General features: G+C 46.1%; 1 long non-coding RNA gene across 2 annotated transcripts in view; it reads right to left on the bottom strand.

Annotated features, from left to right (window-relative positions):
* LOC116742347 overlaps positions 1-8,596 on the bottom strand; it is a 396,625-nt gene extending 388,029 nt beyond the window's left edge. For both annotated transcript variants that reach the window (XR_004346443.1, XR_004346444.1), the window contains exon 1: positions 8,358-8,596. This is a non-coding gene — a long non-coding RNA (uncharacterized LOC116742347). The remainder of the gene's footprint in view (positions 1-8,357) is intronic.
* Positions 8,597-20,882: the final 12,286 nt, after the last annotated feature.

Genomic DNA, 20,882 nt, shown 5'->3' with positions numbered 1-20,882 from the left:
ACAGTGGCATATCCAGAGAACAGGACACTTCTCTGCAATCTAACCCGCCTAACGACTGACACATACAAGGTGGAAGATCTCACTTGCAGGAGAGAAACCAGTCTCAAAGAGCTACATCCTGGACGATGCCATTTATACACGAAAGGCAAAACCAAACCATGAGGTCAGGAAACAAATCTGTGATTGTTAGAAGCTGAGGTCAGGGAGATGGTTAACTACAAAGAAGCAGGAGGGACTTTGGCAGGGGATGGAAATGTTCTGTATCTTCATGATGATGGACATGACTATGTTACACAGCTGTGTGCATTTATCAAACCACCTAGCGGTCTGCTAAACAGGGTGGACTCTAGGGTCTACAGATCAGACCTCAGTACACCTGACTATATTAGGGACATTTGGAATCTTTCCACATGCACTGTCCATTTTGCTTTCTTCTTTTCAGAACTGTTTGTTCATATCTTTTACTCACATTACTATGAGGCTGTTTGGTTTTTTTGTGGTTGACTTTGGGGAACTCTTTATTCTTTATTATTAAAGCTGTTCTTTTTTTTTTTTCTTAGTCTTTTTTTCTTTACTATACAGTCATATTTATCAATCTTCTCCTTTGTGCTTTGCTCCTTCTCTGGTTAACTTCCCCCAAATCTTCCTGTCTCACTCAAATGTAGGATTTCAGTGTGAATCCCCTCACCTCATACACACGATCTTCCACATTATTCGATTTCATATTCTTCCATATTCCTTACAGTAGTGTTACTTTTTGGTGTATGTTTGCTTGTCTCCCCACTAAGTAATAAGCTCCTTTAGAACTGGTACCATATCTGTTGTGATCACTACTGAACATCCAAGACCTTGAACAGTGCTTGGCACACAACAGGCATCCCACAAATATCTGCTAAATAAATGGAAGTTAAGAAAAAGCTAATACAGGTGCATATGATGTATATGCACGTATGTCTAGCATTTAATACACACTATACTTAATTGTTCATGACATAGTGTATCATGGACAGCAACAAACATCACGCATCTCACCAGATAATAGCAAATTTGGCTTCAGTGCAAATCTCATGAGTTACAATATTTAACTAAAACTTTTAAAATAGTGAGATGCGGGGCTTCCCTGGTGGCACAGTGGTTAAGAATATGCCTGCCAGTGCAGGGGACACGGGTTCAAGCCCTGGACTGGGAAGATCCCACATGCTGCAGAACAACTAAGCCCACGTACCACAACTACTGAGCTTGCGCTCTAGAGCCCACGAGCCACAACTACTGAGCCCACATGCCACAACTACTGAAGCCCGTGTGCCTAGAGCCCGTGCTCCACAACAAGAGAAGCCACCGCAATGAGAATCCCGCGCCCTGCAAAGAGGAGTAGCCCCTGCTCGCCACAACTAGAGAAAGCCCGTGTGCAGCAACGAAGACCCAACGCAGCCAGAAATAAATAAATAGTAGATGCTATGATGCAATAATCCTAGGACGGGGAGTTTATCAAAAAAATGAAACGAAAAATAGAAGATTTATATATATAAGCTATATGTAGCTCTATTATGAGCTAAGCATTGCAGAAATATCATCTACCCAATAAAAAATGACATGGACAAAAGCATATGTAATAATATTCAGGAATGCTTACAACTTAATGATAACTAAGAAAAGTCAGGACACAAACATATTGATACATACCATAATTACAACCTTTTTTTAAAAAAGCAACAGTAAAGACAAAACAGTGATTGGATTTAACTCAAGAAATAATACTTATCTTTATAGACTTTCCCCCCCAGATTTTTAGAGATAAGCTTGTATTTTTTTCATCAGAGGAGAGCTCATTCAAATCTCCCTGATTACATTTCTGTCCACCCAGGGCCATGTCAGGCACCTCCCTCCTAGACCCATCCTCTATTACATTTGTTATCCTTCTAAATGTAAACCTGGGAATTTACTCCTGGTTACAATCCCAGGGTTGGCAGGACCCATTTAAATCACTTCTGCTGGTCATTAAGTGGCCAGTGGGCCAGCAGGTGGGGCTGACCCACTGGCCACTCCTGCCTCTCCCACCTCAGCCACAGTCCCAAGGCCCAGGGTCCTCAGCTCTCTGTTCCCTGTCTGCAAGGCCCTCGCTGAGACTGGAGACCTATCTCCCACGTCCCTCCTGCTCGAGCCTTCTCAGTCACACCAGACCTAGTTGCCTGCAGCTCCATTCCCACCTGTCTTCCCTGCCTCCCAGCTGCTATGGTCAGCAGTCGCTGCGCGCAGGCTTCCTCTAGCTGCGGCGAGCGGGGGCTACTCTTTGTTGCGGTGAGCATGCTTCTCATTGTGGTGGCTTCTCTTGCTGCAGAGCATGGGCTTCAGTAGTTGTGGCACGCGGGCTCAGTAGTTGTGGCTCGTGGGCTCAGTAATTGTGGCGCATGGGCTTAGTTGCTCTGCCTCATGTGGGATCTTCCTGGACCAGGGCTCGAACCCGGGTCCCCTGCATTGGCAGGCGGAATCTTAACCACTACGCCACCAGGGAAGTCCCCATACTGGGAGCTTCTTGAAGACAGGGATGGTTCCTTATTCCGTGCAGAATCCCCTGTGCCTGGCCCTCACCCACTCACTCTGGATTCACTGAATGCCTATCACGGCCCAGGCGTTGTCGTAGAGCTACACTGCCCAATAGAAATGGAATTTGAGCTACAGGTAATTTTAGATTTTCCAGTAACTGCATTTAAAAAAAAAAAAAAAGGAACAGGTGAAATTAATTTTAGCGATGTATCATATTTAACCCAATATATCCAAGATACCATTTCAACATGTAATTAACGTTAACAAATTCAGTAATGAGATATTGGGTTAGCCAAAAAGTTCATTCGGGTTTTTCCTTAAGATGTTACGGAATATATATCACTTTTTTTGTGTTAAGTCTTTGAAATCCGACGTGTATCTTAGTACATCTCCATTCAGACCAGCCTCATTTCAAGTGCTCAGCGGCCACATAAAGCTAGTGGCTACCGCATTGGATAGGGCACTTTTAGATGCCTGGGGATACCACAGTGAGCAGTCCAGAAGCTCCTGTCCACCACTACCAGCCTGGACCATGCACCTGCAGCCCCTGCAGTTTGACCCGGGTGTCCTGACTTCTGGCCTAGATTTAGTCTCTTCTCAACACAGCAGCCAGATTGATCATTTTGAAAGCTAAATCAGAGCAAATCCGCTTTTTGTTTTAAACCCTTCAGTCGCTCCCCATTTTACTGTGCACAAGACAGAGTCTTTTAGAAAGGCCTGGAGACTTCACGTGCAACGCCGTTGAACACTGCTCTGGTTTCCCCTTCCACCTCTGTCCACCTTGCTCTCACCACTCCAATCCGTTCTTCATCCTGCTTCTCCCTCTCACAGGTCCACCCCTGCCCTCAGCCTCGAACCTGGCTCTTCCCTGGGCCAGGAACACCATCCTCTAAGACTAACCCCTTCACCTCCTTCAAGGCTGCTCCAGTAACAGCTTGTCAACAGAGGCTGCCCTGAAGCCGCCTTAACACTGCAGCCCACCACAGCCCTCCAGACCCTGACTCTGCTCCACTTGTTCCCATAGAACACATTACCCTCAAATACACTGTAAATGTCCTTAGTGTATTATGTCTGCTGTTCCCAATGTGTCTACCTCAGCTGCAATGCAAGCACCATTCATGCAACATCTTTCTTGTTCCTTTCCGCATTCCCAGCACCTAGAACCCTGCTTGGCACAGAGTAGGCATGCAATAAGTATGTGCTGAATTGATGAAAATGAATAAATGAATGAATGAAGCCCTCAGCCCTACAGAGTTTACAATTTCAGAAGAGAAGACAGATATACGGTATATCAGGTAACGATTAGTACTGTCTCAGTTTGTTCAGGCTGCCATAACAAAATACTACAGATGGGGTAGCTTAAATGATTGAAATGTATTTCTCACAGTTCTGGAAGCTAGAAGTCCAAGACCAAGGTTCTGGCCAATCTGGTTTCTGATGAGAGCTCTCTTCCTGATTTGTAAACAACTACCTTCTTGCTGTGTTCTCACATGGCCAGAGAGAGAAGGCAAGCTCCTTGGTATTTCTTCTGATAAGGGCACTAATCACCTCACAAGGATCCCACCCTGATGACCTCACCTATCCATAATTACCTCCCAAAGGCCCCATCTCTAAATACCATCACATTGGGGGTTAATATTTCAACATATGTATTTTGGAGAAACACAAACATTCAGTCCATAACAAGTACTATGGACAACAGTGAGACTCAGGAATGGAAATGGGAGTTAGGGAGGTTGCTATTTTATGAGGCAGCCCCCAAAGGAAGGCAATAATTATAAATATAGCAACCACCACTTACATAGTCATTACCACATGGCAGCCCTGTGCTAAGCACCTTCCATCTACTAATACAGTGGTGTCAGGAGTCGGTGTAGTTTTTGTCTGCGCTGCCTCTATCCGTTCCCCAACTCCCTGTGGGGACCACCCTGTCCCCACTGTGTGGCTTGGATAGAATGGAAACTCCAGGAGGACAAAGATTTTTGTTTCTTTTCTTCCCTGCTGGATCTCCAGGAGCTAGAACAGTGCCTGCCACCCAGCAACTGCTCAGTAAATGAATGGCTCGACCAATCCATCTTAAACAGAGTAGCAAATGTTAGGGCCAAATTACCAGGGAAAGGGAGCCCTGAAGAATAACCAATAATAACAATCATTTTTATGTCTTCCTCAAGAGCTTACTTCCACTGTGCTAAGTGCTTTGCATCATCCCTGGGAGGGGGAAACTATTCTCCTCTCAGCAGCAGCGAGAGCTGAAGTAACCTGCAAAAGCAGGCTGACGGCACTTCCCTGGTGGCACAGTGGTTAAGCATCCGCCTGCCAATGTCCTGCAGGGGACATGGGTTCAAGCCCTGGTCCAGGAAGATCTCACATGCCACGGAGCAACTAAGCCCGTGCGCCACAACTACTGAGCCTGTGCTCTAGAGCCCGCGAGCCACAACAGCTGAGCCTGCATGCACAACTGCTGAAGCCCACATGCCTAGAGCCCGTGCTCCTCAACAAGAGAAGCCACCGCATTGAGAAGCCTGCGCTACGCGACGAAGAGTAGCCCCGGCTTGCCGCAACTAAAGAAAGCCTGCGCGCAGCAATAAAGACCCAACGCAGCCAAAAATGAAAAAAACTTTATATATACATATAAAAGCAGGCTGACACCTGAGGGGCACCCTCTGATTCCTGTCCTTTCTGAGACCTCTCCCCATTTCTATCTCTTTCTTACATCTATTAGCCAGTATTTTGTTCAGATGCTTGCAAAGAACACTAGTGAAGTCACTGCCATTTTATGATCTATGTAACCAGAATGTTACCTTTACGCATTACAACGTATTCAGAAACCACCACTCCAAGCAGCCACAGGACGTAATAAAACCCAATAATTGTAACAGTAATAATATTAGCTAACTTTTGCTGAGCACTTACCAGGAGCCCAGGCGCTGTGCTGAACACCCGCCAGCTGTTCATCCCCTATTTCCTCCTCACAGCCACCGGTGAAGCTGGTGCTTTACCATCCCCATTTCATAGGCGAGTCAACAGGCTTACAGAGGTCAGGTAACTTGCCCCAAAGGAACCCAGGTCTCAGGCGACCCAGGTGCCTTCTGCCGCTTTCAGTCTTCCTTCCTTTCTTCCCTGTCCCTTCCCTCAGGGCAAACCCTCTGCTTCCCACCCTGTCGGGCTGTTTCACATCTAAGAAGACAATGACTGGAGACTGGGCATCGCTTGTTTCCTTGAAAATAAAGCAGTTCTTGGCAGCCACCTGATCCAACAAAGTCCCAGGGCTGAGTGAGCCACCAGATGAAGATGACTGCCAGCATCCCCCATGCCTTCCCGGCCCCCTGCTGCTCCCAAGAAATGCATGGTCCAGGAGGGAAAAGAGGCAGCTCAACAAATAACCCTGGGGCTCAGACTACCCACAGGCACCAGCAAAACAACACCCCATACCCCTGCCTGCCCCCCTCAGAAAAAAGAGGAAGAGAAAATAAAAGAAAAACATTCCGAATTCTGGAATTAAAAAGTGACTGAGACCATTTTGGCCTCGTGTATGTGAATCTTGTGTTTATGGGCTGGCATTGTTTTCGTTTCTAATGACAGGGTTGGGAGAAGGGCCACCACAATCCTTGTATTGTTAGGGCTGCTACAGGACCAGCACCCACTCAGAAGAGAGACAGGTACTCAGATAGTTTGGGGGGCGGGGGCAGGGGATCGGGGGGAGAGTATGTGATCATTTGCAGAAAGAGCTCTGTCTCCCATCTGCTCCGAATGTTCACAGTGATTATATGCTGGTCACAAAGCCAGGCAGGACGCCTGGATGTAGCGTTTTGCAAATGCCCGGAGATTTCACACCAAGACTGAGGCTCTGCGCAGGCTCCCCAGACCCCCGTCCAGAATTTTTCAAACACTGCAGCCCCCCTCCCATGACTTCCTGACCCCAGTGTTAGTGGAACGGGCTGGCAGCCAGAGCAGGCAGTGTCTTCACACAGGGTTTGGGGTTTCCATCTGTGCCGGGTGAGGAGGGCAGACTGGGGAACACACTTGATCCCTCCCGCTCCAGGCCGAGAAGCATCCTTGCTTGCTTTTAGTTTCACTGTCCTCTAACTTCTAGGAGTGGTTAGAGAACCAGGGAGCCAGGTGGCCCAGGTCCAAATCCCAGTGGCTCTGCCACTCCTTAGCTGTGTGACCTGACGGTGAGGGTAGGGATATTTTTAATCTCTCTGAGCTGTGGGTCCCCCATCTGCAAAACAGTGATAATAATAATAATAATAATAATACCTTATGCGATGGTTGGGAGATTAAATGAGATAACATATCTAAAGCATTTAGAACTGAGTCTGGCCCGTCATAAGAACTCCATCACTGCTAGACATTTTATAATAACTGCCTTGGTGAGGCTATAGCGAGCATGAAATGGGAAGAACATGCTTGGCCTGATATACGATTTCAATGTTACTATAGAAACTACTTCTATTATCGGGACTTCCCTGGCGGTCCAGTGGTTAAGACTCCACACTTCCACTGCAGGGGGTGCGGGTTCGATTCCTGGTGGGGGAACGGAGATCCTGCGTGCCACACGGCACGGCCAAAAAAACAAAGAAAGAAACTATTATCACTTACTATTACTGTTATTAGATCCTTAGATTACTGGGGACCAGAAAAACGGAAGAGATAGAGGAAGAACCCGTCAAAGGACCCATTTTAGCAGCATTCTCCTGTAAGGCCTAGAGTTTCTGAGGTTTTCTAGGGAAGGGGTAGAAGTGACCGTCAACGGAACTCATCTACGGTCAAAATTATTCCACGTTGTTGCTCTGTTTCCATCTTGATTCAGGGTTTCCCCCCACCCCACCGCAGACACAGGGTATATAAAGGAGGAGTCCTGGCCTCTTACAGAGATTACAAACCAGCATCCGGAGTTTAAAAAAAACAAACAAAACAGGGAGAATGCCATGTCTCCAGCCAACTAGGAAAGGAAATACAAAGTAAAAAGCTTGAGCATCCAGGAAGCCATCTGACATCTAACACACAGTGAAGTGCGGCCGTTCGTTAGCAGGCCCGCGGCTACCTCGCCAAAGAATATGGACCAGCAACTATCCCAGGTCCTCACTTCCGCAGGAAAGGGTCAACACCGCCATTGGTGTGACCAAATTCAGGGAGAATCACACAAAGAGGAATAAAGGAAGGCTGTCTTATCGTCCAGGAGGTTCTTTCGTTGAGCTGTCCGAGAAAACTGTCCATCCCGGGCAGGCGGAGGCCCTGGGACACAGACTCCCAAACCCAGCCTGCCTGCCTGCCATTTAGGAGGAAGAAAAAGAAGCTAAAAGCACAAGAGATCAACTGGATATGGACGGTGAAGAATCACCGGGTTTCAGACCAGCAATCACAGAAATCAGTTGCGGGGCTGGAGGGGGCGGGAGGGGGTGAGTTCTGATATTTCAGAGCTGAGAAGAACTCCCTCTTTCCAGTCCAGAAAAGCTCCAGCCCTGGACAGAAAGGACAAACCGGACAGCATGGGGGAGGGACGGAGAGGAGACGGAGGAAGAGAGAGGAAAAGCAACCAGAAAAAGAAACTGATTTCTTCTACTTTTCAGGGGAAGCCTGGTTTATGCAAAATTCTGCACTCAAAGTCGGCAAAGCAACAACAAGAATAAAAACCACGCTTAACCAGGCAAAACAAAAACGTGATCACATAACAAATCCCCCCAGGGAGTTCACTGGGTACAGCATTACGATCGGCCCTGCACCCACGGAGCCCTTCCATCACCAGACCCATGCATGGAATTCCAGTCGGGCCCTCGTGCCAAGGCCTCAGACCACGAGGCACTCCTCACCTCCAAGATGTAACTGCTCCCAGATAGTGGAGACCAGGCCACGAGGCTCTGCCCAGCCAGAGATTCTGTGTTTGTTCTTCTGCTGCTTCCAGGAAGGTTTTTCTCCTAATAAATCTTTCAGGAAGTCCCACTCAGAGTTCAGAGGATCCATACAACCCCCTTCTCCACTGGTTAGAGCTTTAGAGAGATTCGCTGTGACCACAGGACTGTGTCAAATGAACAAGCCTCAACTTGTCGCTGCCAGTATGCAAAAGAGGCCTGCGACACCCTATGACAAGGAGCAGAGCAGATGCAGTCCCTACCTCCTCAGAGCCCCGCCCAGCCACCGCAGACAAACACACGTTTCTTCAGGGTTTTCTCCAGCAACTAAACAGCTCCAGTAGCCAGGACGCCAAGTGGTGGGGGAACGGAGGGATGAGACGGGGCTGCCAGCCTCTCTCTGGAGAACAGAAGACCAGAAAGGAAACACCACAACCTCACCCTCTTCTCCCTAAAACCCCTCACAAGGGATTTCCTCTCTTCTCCCAACTTACAGAAGGGCCTGAAATCAGGGGCTCGAGTGAACACAAGAATATTCCATGCCTGCCAACTCTCAGGAAAATTCATGGTGTATCCGCACACCGAACACATGCAGCCTCATGGCTGCCCTTCCCGAGAGGCTACACTCCGGACCACAAACACTGGCATTAATAAGAGCACATTAGCCTAGGGAGGATAAATCTAACCAAATCAACAATCCATGCCAAAAGAATTACCATGATAGGGGTGGGAGGGCCCCGGCAAATCGGTAAGTGCAATGCAAAAGCTGAGAAAGTTTCAAGAAACAGAGTTGCTGAGTTTTCGGAAATCACCTTGTAGGGGTTAAGGGGGAGGAGACGGTCAGAGGATGGAGGTCGCATCGTATGGTTCACAGACCTCTCGGTTAGCAAAAGGGGCCTCCAGACCGTCTCTGCGGATCCAAACCCGTACCGACGGGAGGGGGTCTATATTGGGAGGTTAGATAATAACACGCTTTTCAGCAAGAGCACAAATCCAGAATTATCTCCCTGCAAGGGCCATTTGATGTCACCCTCTTCCCCTCCCCCCACCCCAAACGCCCAAACTCGCTGCCAGTCCAGAGTCTGGGGATGAGAAAAGTGCACAGTGAACACACCCATTGGCATCCGAAAGCCCCTTCCTTCCGTCCAGTTACTCACCACGCATCCCGACCCGCAAGGCCGAGGCTTCCGAGTTTCCAGAAAGGCAGAGGACAGAATTCTAACTTACTGGAAGGTGGATTCAACCGTGTCTCCGCAGGTCACCGGGGCCGCCAACAGCCTTTCCGCGTGGAAATCCACTCAGGGGGTTCCGGGCGCGTGCCGGGGCCCACCTTCGCTCGCGGCCCCTCGCTGATACTCCGGGTCCCGGCCGCCCGGAGTCCGCCCGGCCCGCGGGCCCATGTGCTCGGCGGCCGCACGCGCTCGGCCCGCTGGAGCGCGGGGCTGGAGGGCGGCCCGTGACGTCACGGCGGCTCGCGCTCCGGGCTGCGGGGGAGGGGAAAGCGCGCGCCGCCCGACTGGCCGCGTGCGTCCTCGGCCCCAGCGCTGCCCGCGCCCCTCAGCTCCCCGCCGCCCGGCCCGCCGCCCCGCGAGCCCCTCCGCCCGCGACCGGAGCAGCTCGGGGCATCTTGCCGCGGAGGGCCGCGCGCGGAGGCGGGGAGGGCCTGGGCCGCCGGGGGCCCAGATGGCGCGGGGAGGGCACGCTCCTCACCGGGCTGGGGAACCCGGCCGCGCTCGCGCCGCGGCCCGAGAGAGCCAGCTCGAACCCCGTGGTGATGCCCATTCACTTGCGTGCAGCTGTTTCAGCAGTCCTGCTCTCTTCCCCACCCCTCCCCGCCCCGCCCCCAGGGGTCCTGGAGGCAGAGAGCCTTCCCACTTGCCAGATGGGGAAGGCGAGTTTAGTGAAATGGGTGAACCAGGATGCTCTGAGATGGGAGCACTTCGCGCAGAAGACCCCTGGCTTAGCTCTATCCCTAGTGATCCGGGCGCCTCCTTGGGTACCACCAGCATCCGCGGGCCTGGTAAGAGGGGCGCACGCACCTTCCCACCTCCTTCGACGTCTCCAGCTGTCCCCCGGGGCTGAGGTTGGCAAATCCGTGCAGAGGACCGGCTGTCTGCACCAATCCCTCCACTCCGGAGTATTAAACTACCCCTGTGAATGCCCAGTAGTCTCCCCCAAAGGAGCAAGAGAACGCTGGCCTCCTGCGGGGAATGTGTTTATCTTGCTTTCTCTACAAGAGCCGGGACCGGACCGAAGCGAGGAGCTGCCTCCGTTCAGTTCATCATCTATGGAGCACTTAGGGGAACCGGGCGCCCTGCTAGGCGATGGGGATACAAGCCGTAGAAGGAGGTCACAGTCCGGTGAAAAGACAGACACACAAGTGTGTGATTTCAACATTATGGAAGTGAAGGCTGCCTCTCTGTCCCCCACCCAGTGCCTTACCTCCCCTATCATTTTAAACCACCCAGTGGCCTTGGGCCCCTCCCTCCCTCCCCTGTCTTATGCAGTTTCTCCTATTCCAGTGGCTTCTTCCCAAAGTGAATGTCTCTCCACTCTAGAAAAAGAAAAAAAAAAATCTTCACGTGATGCTCCACGTACCGCCTACTACACAGATTCATTTATAATCATGGAACACTTGTTTTGTACCTGGCTTCCTGCGAGGGTCTGGACAGGTCTCTGAGCTCCAGTTGTCAAACCTCAGCATCTGTATAGGCACTGTAGGAACTGTGAGAATTTAGCCCTTTCACTGCTTAAAAATTCTCCCTGGAACCGACCTCTGCCACCCAGGGGGAAGCCGGTGTGCTCCTGCTGGGTGCCCGCAAGCCAGGAGAGGTCCAGCTTCCAATAGCAACTTCAATTCCATTCCCTGAGACCCTAACCTGGCTACGGTATCCTTCCTGTTAGCTGTCTGCCTTGGGGCCTCTCCTGGCTGAAAAGATGCCTTGACCCAGGGCTCATCAACCTTGACCTTGACTCTGCTTGCCCTCTCTGGATCCTTGAAGAATTAATCTTAAATTCACATTTTTCCTTTTATAAATTCCTCTTCAAAATAAAAAAAATTCAGAAAAATTACAAATAAAATATCTTAGGGTTTCCCTGGTGGGGCAGAGGTTGAGAGTCCGCCTGCCGATGTAGGGGACGCGGGTTCGTGCCCCCGTCCGGGAGGATCCCACATGGTGTGGAGCGGCTGGGCCCGTGAGCCATGGCCGCTGAGCCTGCGCATCCGGAGCCTGTGCTCTGCAACAGGAGAGGCCACAACAGTGAGAGGCCCGCGTACCACAAAAAAAAAAAAAAAAAAACTCTTAATATTCCTACCATCCAAAATTAACTATCAATTACATTTTGGTGTACCTGCTTTCAATTGTTTTTTAAAAATCGTTTTCTTCTTGCAAAAGGGGTACAATACATGTACATTGTAAAAACTTAAAACTATGCAGGAAAATACAGAAAATCAAAGAAAATCAAAATTTTATCAGCCAGAAATAACTTTCATGAATATTAGATAAATCCCAGACATCTTTTTAAGCATATTTATTTATTTATCGAGATAGATAGATAGGTGCAGGGTTGACAGACAGAAAAAATACATTTATTTTTAAACCTTAATACCTTATAGTTGCTATTTTTAAATTTATTTCATTTTCTTTTAATAGAAGACGAGGAAGCCAACATGAAGCTGAAGGAACTGTTAAACTTTAAATCTTCCTTTACCACGTGAGAGATAGTGCTTCCTAAATAATTCAGCAACCAAGGTTCAGAAAAGAGATGAGGAAAAAGAGGAGAGTGAAGTCAGGGTGTTTTCTTTGTAGATCTCTCCATCTTATTTATTTATTTACAGGTATTTCTCCAAAGATGACATACAAATGGCTGACAAATATGTTAAAAGGTGTTGATTATAGATATCTCCATTTTAGAAAGCAGGCGACTCCTTGCTCCCACCTGCCCTTACTTTACCTCCTTTATCTCTTAGTTTTGTTATTGTTTTTAAATTGCCACCCTCCATTCCATAACTGAAATGCCCATGCTCGTTTAGTACTGGGTCTATAATTATACAACTTCACGCTCATGACCAGTCTTTCCCTTTCCTGCATCTGCTTCTTTATCTACAAAATCCATGCGTTCTCTTATTACACATTATCGAGCCCCGATCTGCTACTAGGCACGGACTAGTCCCTGAGACTCCTGTGGGCAGTGAGACAGGTAAGGACCCTGCTCTTGAGTGGCTTACATTCTACTGAGATAGGACAGACAAGCCAACAAGCAAAGGAACTTCAACAGTGATAAATGGTACTGAGATTCGTAAATCTGGGTGAAGAGCTAGAGGGGGAGGGGGCAGGCGGGGAACTGACTCTAGACCATCTCAGCAAGAAGAAGCCATGCAGACTGGAGAGTGTTCCAGGCCGAGGGAACCACAAGGGCCAAGGCCTGGAGGCACATGAAAACAAGATCATCAGTCATTCCACAAAGGCGTATGGAGTCAGACAGGCAAACAGTTGCAGTCATCCTTCTCTATTGGGGCAGGAATCAAATGTCTTCAGCTCACCATTTCATCCACTGCTCCAGCTCGGTAAATACATGTAGAACCAATGGGTGAATGAATGAACGGACATCCTGGATCTGGTGGCAGCAGAATGAGAGTGGAAAGATGCCAGGTAACTGGTCCCTCTTCCTTCCAATTTCTCTGCTCTTATAGCCTCTAGGCAGTCTCTCCAGGGAGTTCCCTGGTGGTCTAGTGGTTAGAACTCCACGCTTTCACTGCCAAGGGCCCTGGTTCAATCCCTGGTCAGGGAAATAAAATCCCGCAAGCCATGCAATGCAGCCAAAAAGAAAAAAAATAGTCTCTCCAGGTTTACCTTAAAAAGAAGCGGATTTCTCCCCACCGCTCCCAGCCACCTAGTATCTAACTGTCCCTGTCTCCTTAGCTTTTTCTTTCTCCTAGAATATCCTTCTTTAAGGGTCACCTCTGTCTTTTGTGGCTTGAGCCCAGTGTCTCCTCTTCCATGAGCGGTTCAGAGAATACTCTAGGCTGCATCTCCTTCTCCTGGTAGGACTCATGGTCACGTTGGCACCAGCCCTGCCTGGCAACCTCCAGTGGTTAGTGAGTCAACCTCGCCTCCCTCTTCAGCCTCTGAACAGCCCTGAAGCGAAGACTTTGTTTCAACCCTCATTCCTCAAGTCAGACAGGGAAAATGAGACCCAGAGAGCTCACTGGTCTTGACTAAGGTCAGACAACCAGGACGTAGCAGAACCAAGACTTAACACCAAGTCAACTTGCCTGGGTCCCCGACAGCTCACCTGCCTCCTGGTGAAATGAAGCCAGGACGGGTTGTATTTCAGGCAGTGGAGATAGAGAAAGCAGGGTCTCAGTGAATGGACACTTCCGGAACCACACGGATCAGCACTAGCCTGTCACCACCCCAACAGGGGGCACTGGAAAGAACATGTAATTTGATGTCAGAAAGACCTGAGTTTGAATCCAGTAGTTATCAGGTGACCCTTAGTGAGTTGCCTGATCAAAGTCTCAGATTTTAAAACATTGATTATTTTAATTGTGGTAAAATACACATGACATAAAATTTATCATTTTAACCATTTTTAAGTGTACAGTCCATGTTGTTGTGACACCATCACCAACACTAGAACTCTTTTCCTCTTGAAAAACTGGAACTCTGTATCCATTCAACAATAACTTCCTATTCCCCCCTCCTTCCATCCCCTGGCAACCACCATTCTACTTTCTGTCTCTACAAATTTGACTATGCTAAGCATCTCAAATAAGTGGAATCATGCAGTATTTATGTTTTTGTGACTGGTTTATTTCAACTGAGCATAATGTCCCCAAGGTTCGTCCACGTCATAGGAAGTTTTGAAAGGTCCTTCCTTTTTTTTGTTTGTTTTTTGTTTTTTTCGGTACGCGGGCCGCTCACTGTTGTGGCCTCTCCCGCTGCGGAGCACAGGCTCCGGATGCGCAGGCTCAGCGGCCATGGCTCACGGGCCCAGCCGCTCCGCGGCATGTGGGATCTTCCCGGATGGGGGCACGAACCCGTGTCCCCTGCATCAGCAGGCGGACTCTCAACTGCTGCGCCACCAGGGAAGCCCAGGTCCTTCTTTTTCAGGCTGAATTATATTCCATTCTGTGTATATGCCACATTTTGTTTATCCATTCATCAGGCTGTGGACATTTGGCTTCCTTCCGCCATCTGGCTATTGTGAGTAATGCTGTTATGAACATGAGTGTATAAATATCTCTTCAAGATCCTGCTTTTAATTCTTTGGGGTATACACCCAGAAGTGGATTACTGTATAATATGGCAACTCTAGTCTTAAATTTTCTAGGAATCACAGACTGTTCAGGTGTTTTAAATAAACTTTTTATTTTGGAATAAGTTTACATTTTCAGAAAAGTTGCAAAGATAGTGTAGAACCTTCCCTTATCTCTATCACCCAAGCCCCATTATTATTAACATCTTACATTACCATGGTACATTTATCAAAACTGAGAAACCAACATTGGTATTGTACATTACTAATAACTAAAGCCCAGACTGTATGTGGGTTTCACCAGTTTTTCCATTAATATCCTTTTCTGGTTCAAGGACCGCATCTACAATACAAAATTGTTTAGTCAGTATGTCTCCTCAGTCTTTTCTGGTCTGATTCTTAGACTTTCCTTGTTATTCATGACCTTGGCAGTTTTGGTGACAATTGGTCAGGTATTGTATGAAATGCCCCTCATTTGGGGTTTGTCTGATGTTTTCCTAATAAGTCTTCGTTTTTTCATCAGTAAAATGGGGACATACTTATTTCACAGGTTATGTGTAATTAAATGAGCCATCATAGTTTATGTCTCACCAACATTGGTACCTAGATTGCCTGGTACACTAAATCCAGCTACTTTTTGAGAATCTTATGAACTTTGATCAAAACTGATCATTTACCTGCATTTAAGTCAGTAGTTTAAAACCCTTCTTATCAGGGAAATGCATCACAGTGAGATATCACCTCACATCTGTTAGAGTGGCTGTCATCAAAAAGAAAAGAGATAAAAAATGCTAGCAAGGATGTGGAGAAAAGGGAACCCTCGTGCACTAACAGTGGAAATGTGAATTGGTTCGGCTATTACCGAAAACCGTACAGAGATTCCTCAAAAAAATTAAAAATGGAACTACCGTATAATCTTGCAACCCCACTTCTGAGTATACATCCAGAGGAAATGAAAACAGGATATTGAAAAGATATCTGCACTGTCATGTTCATAGCAGCATTATTCACAATTGCCAAGATATGGAAACAGCCTAAGTGTCCATCAATGGATGAATGGATAAAGAAGACATGGATATATAAAATGGAATATTATTCAGCCATGAGAAAGAAGGAAATCCTACTATTTGTAACAATGTGCATGGACCCTAGGGGTATTATGCTAAATGAGATAAGTCAGACAAAGACAACTATTGTATGGTATCATGTATATGGAATCTAAAAAATATGAACTTACAGAATCTGATAGTCGAATGGTAGTTACTAGGGGCTGAGAGTTGGGGGAATTGGGGAGATTTGGTTAAAGGGTACAAACTTGGCAGTTAGAAGATGAATAAGTTGTGGGGATCTGATGCACAGCATGGTGACTATAGATAACAATACTGTTGCATACTTGAAAGTTGCTAAGAGACTAGATCCTAAATGTTCTAACCACAAAAAAGAAATGATAATTATGGGACGTGATGGAGGTGTTAGCCAACACTAGGGTGGTAATCATACTGCAATATATAAGTATAACAAATCAACACATGGTACACCTTAAACTTAGAAAATGTTGTATATCTGTTATATCTCAACTTTTTAAAAAGTGACTCTGGGGAAAAGAAAACACACTCTTCCTCTTTACTAAATTTCAGAGTACTTGTTTATATCACAAATGAATCACTCAAGCTCCAGAAGAGTCTTGACCTATACTTTGAAATAATAGCTAATCAAAGGCTTCCCTGGTGGCGCAGTGGTTGAGAGTCTGCCTGCCGATGCAGGGGACACGGGTTCGTGCCCCGGTCCGGGAAGATCCCACATGCCTCGGAGCGGCTGGGCCCGTGAGCCATGACCGCTGAGCCTGCGCGTCGGACTTTCCTTCTGGAGAAAGAGTGTCCTTAGGAGTTGGTTCAGAATATGGACTCTGGAGTCAGACAAACCTGAGTTTGAATCTATTAGCTGTATGACTTTGGGCAAATCCCTTTAGCTGTTTGTGCCTCAATTTCCTCATCTATAAAATGGGTCCCAAAAGAGTAGTTTCATCACAGAATTGTTGTGAGAATGAATTGAAACGATTCACATATAGCACAGTGTCTGGCACTTTGTAGGTACCTGAAAGATATTAGTGCTTATTAATTTCAACAAGGGTTGTCACACAGGGCTCATTGCATATCTTTATAGTTTTCAGATTTTTTTTCTGGTTAGTAATGTACAAATGAATGTTTATTATGCAAAATTTGAGAGTACAGAAATGTAAAGAACACCAAAATTGTTCATAATCCCACTACCTGAAATACCTATTAGTAACATTTTGACTTATACTCTTTCAATCTTTCTTAAAGGTATGCTGAATTTAAGCACATGAATATGATTTTGTTTCTTTTCTTCAAAATTAGGATATCACATATGCTTCTTTATAACCTGCTTTTCTTTAACTCATCTTCATATCCTGAACATTTCCCTAGGGCATTAAATCTCTGTAATTAAATATGCTTTCAAATACTTGTTTAATAATGTAGCATGTGCATCCAGCATAAGAGATTTAACCCTTTCTCTCTCCCTGAACAATTAGACTGTTTCTAATCAATCATTCTTCGTTACGTGGAAAACTGACATGGAAATTCTGGACGTGAGCCTTACTGGGAACCTCTATTCCATTCCATAGACTCCATGTTCTGAAGTAGACTTGTGGGGTCAGTGAGAATGAGGATTTTTGAAACTCTGCCCATTGACAAATTTTTCATCAAAAAGTTTTACCTGTGAGATTGCACATTTCATTCCACCCCCAAAACAGCATTCTTGTGGGAGAAGCTTTCCAGTTCAATGGGCAAGAAAGAAAGAAAAAAAGGAAGGGAAGAAAATAATTGCATGTCAGTTTTGTTTTAATTGCATGTTGGATTATTACCAAGAATGAAAACTCCCTTATGTGTTTTTTGGCTCACTGCACTTTTTTTATGAGCATGTTTTGCTCAGACCCACTGCCCATTTTTCTGTGGAGGTGTTCTTTTACTTTTTGGTATTTGTTCCCCAAATTAAGTTCTTTTTATTTCTTTTTTCTTTTTTTTTTTTTTAAGAAAACTAGCTCACTATAAAAAGAAAATCAACAAACATATCACCTACCAGAAATAGCTATTGTTAACTCTGGGACATATAACCTTCTAGATACTTATTTACACACAGGAAGATAGGATCACATGATATACATGATCTGTATTCTACTTTTGTCACTTAATAATATATCACAATGGTCTTTCCATGACAGTACATATATTTCTACAACATTACTTTTTTTGTTTTTATAAATTTATTTATTTTTGGCTGCTTTGGGTCTTCATTGCTGCCCGCGGGCTTTCTCTAGTTGCGGCGGGGGAGGCTATTCTTCGTTGCAGTGCGCGGGCTGCTCATTGCAGTGGCTTCTCTTGTTGCAGGCACGTGGGCTTCAGTAGTTGTGGCACGTGGGCTCAGTAGTTATAGCTCACAGGCTGTAGAGCGCAGGCTCAGTAGTTGTGGCGCACGGGCTTAGTTGCTCCGCAGCATGTGGGATCTTCCCGGACCAGGGATTGAACCTGTGTTCCCTGCATTGGCAGGCGGATTCTTTTTTTTTAATATAATTTTTATAACTTTATTTTTTTATTTTATATCTATTTATTTATCTATTTATTTTGTTTTTGGCTGCATTGGGTCCTCGTTGCTGCATGCGATTGCGGCGAGCAGGGGCTACTCTTCGTCGTGGTGCATGGGCTTCTCATTGCAGTGGCTTCTCTTGTTGCGGAGCACGGGCTCTAGGCGCATGGGCTTCAGTAGTTGTGGCACACAGGCTCTAGAGTGCAGACTCAGTAGTTGTAGCGCACGGGCTTAGTTGCTCCGCGGCATGTGGAATCTTCCTGGACCAGGGCTTGAACTCGTATCCCCTGCATTGGCAGGCAGATTCTTAACCACTGTGCCACCAGGGAAGTCCCAACAACATTACTTTTTCACAGTCTTAAAGCATTCCATTGTAAGTTTGTATCATATTTTACTTAACTAGTACCTTATTGCTAGAAATTCATCTCACTTGCAAATTATCATTATTAAACACAGTACTACTACAGACATCCATGTGACTAAATCTTTGCATATGTCCTCAATGATTTCCTTAGGGTAAATTCTCAGAAGTGATTTATGAGATATTAACACTTCATTTGCTATATAAATTGCAAGTATGTCTCCCAGCTCTCTCATTTGCTTTTTCTTTTTGTTTGTAATGGGTTGCTTTATGAATACTCTTTAATTTCAATAAGCTCATATCTACCAGTCCTTGAGTGTGTGATGTGTTCCTACCGTTTTTTATGTTCAGGAAGTCCCTACCTTCACATTTATCCACTGTTGAGCATGTTTTGGTTGACACCTAAATAAATGTCTATTCCACCCAGCAATTAGTGTAAGCCTAGAATGTCATTCTATCTCCCTTGCTAGTGATCAATTCAAGAATGGACTGGCTGATCCAATTCTATACAACAGCATGTGAAAGGAAAGCTATTGGGGAACTGCAGTGAAAACTTAATCCTAAGGGAGAGATGAAAGAAGATACCATTTCTCTTCTTAGGTTAAAAAAAGAAAAAAAAGAATACATTTCTTTGTTGTTTAAGACAATGGTTACCCTTAGGAGTGCTTTTGGCTGCAGGTAACAGAAAATCCTAGGAGAAGTGCTTTAAACAAATAAGAATTTATATTTCCCACAAACTAGTCTGGAGCCTACTTGGTATTAGCGCAGAGGCTCATTTGTAGCTCTCAGGTGGCTGTTACAGCCTTAAGCATCACGTCTGTGGTTAAAGCAGAGCAAAATGAAATGAGCAGCAAAAGCCAAGTCTGACCCTTTTACCAGAAAAAAAGCAAGTCTTCCCAGCAGCCCTTGGTAGGCATCCAGTCTCATTGGCTGGAGCTGTCACGTGGCCTCTGCTAGCTGCAAGTGAAGCTATGGTAGCAAGTGCCTGGTTTTTCTAACCTCTGTAGCAAAAGCAGCAAAGCAGGAAGGCATAAGGAACGGGGTTGTGTTAACCAACGAGCAGTGTCTGCCTTGTCAGTGTGAGTTGAGGTTTCTGCAGTTTGGAGAACGTCTTAAATAGAAGACCTGAAATTTTTTTTTTCTTCTAGTTGTTTTAATAGTTTCCTTTTAACTTCTTAATCTGTCTTAAATTGAGCTTTCGTAGATTATAGAGTCTGGAACTTTTCCTTGCAGGAGAGAATAGGAACCTTGCTAGTAACCTGAAATATGAAAATGCACATCAGCACAGAAAATCCTGCAAAACAATCTGAATGCCGATGTTCAGAAGTCTGTGCTAAAAGCCATGTCCTCAATCTTACCTGCAAGGTCAGGACAACAAGGAGATCTGTCACTGAATTTCATCCTGGACTGGGTGATTTAGCATCTTAGGTTAGAGTTTAATGCTCCTGAGTCTTACTTAAGTGGTAGAGTTCATTCCCTAACTCGCAAGTTAGTAAATTCCAAGCACAGAGAAATTTCTGTTTTGTAGCTGTAGCCTCTACCCACAGACCAAGTCAGGTGCCTTCCTCAAGAGTGAGGTCTTTAAAAGAGATACTAGGGGGCTTCCCTGGTGGCGCAGTGGTTGAGAGTCCACCTGCTGATGCAGGGGACATGGGTTCGTGCCCCGGTCCGGGAAGATCCCACATGCCGCGGAGCGGCTGGGCCCGTGAGCCATGGCCGCTGAGCCTGTGCGTCAGGAGCCTGTGCTCTGCAATGGGAGAGGCCACAACAGTGAGAAGCCCGTGCACCACAAAAAATAAATAAAATAAAATAAAATAAAATAGATACTAGGTTTGAGATACTAAAGATGACTCCAGTAGACAAGAACTGCAAGGAAACACATCAGCTACCGTTTATCAAACATCTAATCTTAGTCAGCTATGGTATGTACCAATATGTGTATACTCTGTGTATATATTTTCATTTTTTTGAAAACTCAATGCAGGATACAGTGAAGCGAGGCATGGTCTTTGGACCAGAGAGAATCGGCAATGGGATCGGCAGTGAACTTTTACTAACTATCTATCTGACTTGGGGCAAGTCTGAATCTCAGTTTCCTTATCTGAGCAATAAAAATAATAAAATACCTACTTTTCAGCTTGTTTGTGAGGGTAAGATAAGATAAACTCTGGGAGGTGGGCTCCATCCACTCATGTAATGAAGCTGCCTGGTCTGTATGCAGCACTTTTATTTTCTAGATATCACTTCTGGGTGTATAC

Source organism: Phocoena sinus, chromosome 17 (genome assembly GCF_008692025.1).
Source record: "Phocoena sinus isolate mPhoSin1 chromosome 17, mPhoSin1.pri, whole genome shotgun sequence".
Taxonomy (NCBI): Eukaryota; Metazoa; Chordata; class Mammalia; order Artiodactyla; family Phocoenidae; genus Phocoena; species Phocoena sinus.
The sequence above is the reverse complement of the archived record's forward strand: the minus strand, read 5'-3'. Positions and strand labels throughout refer to the sequence as shown.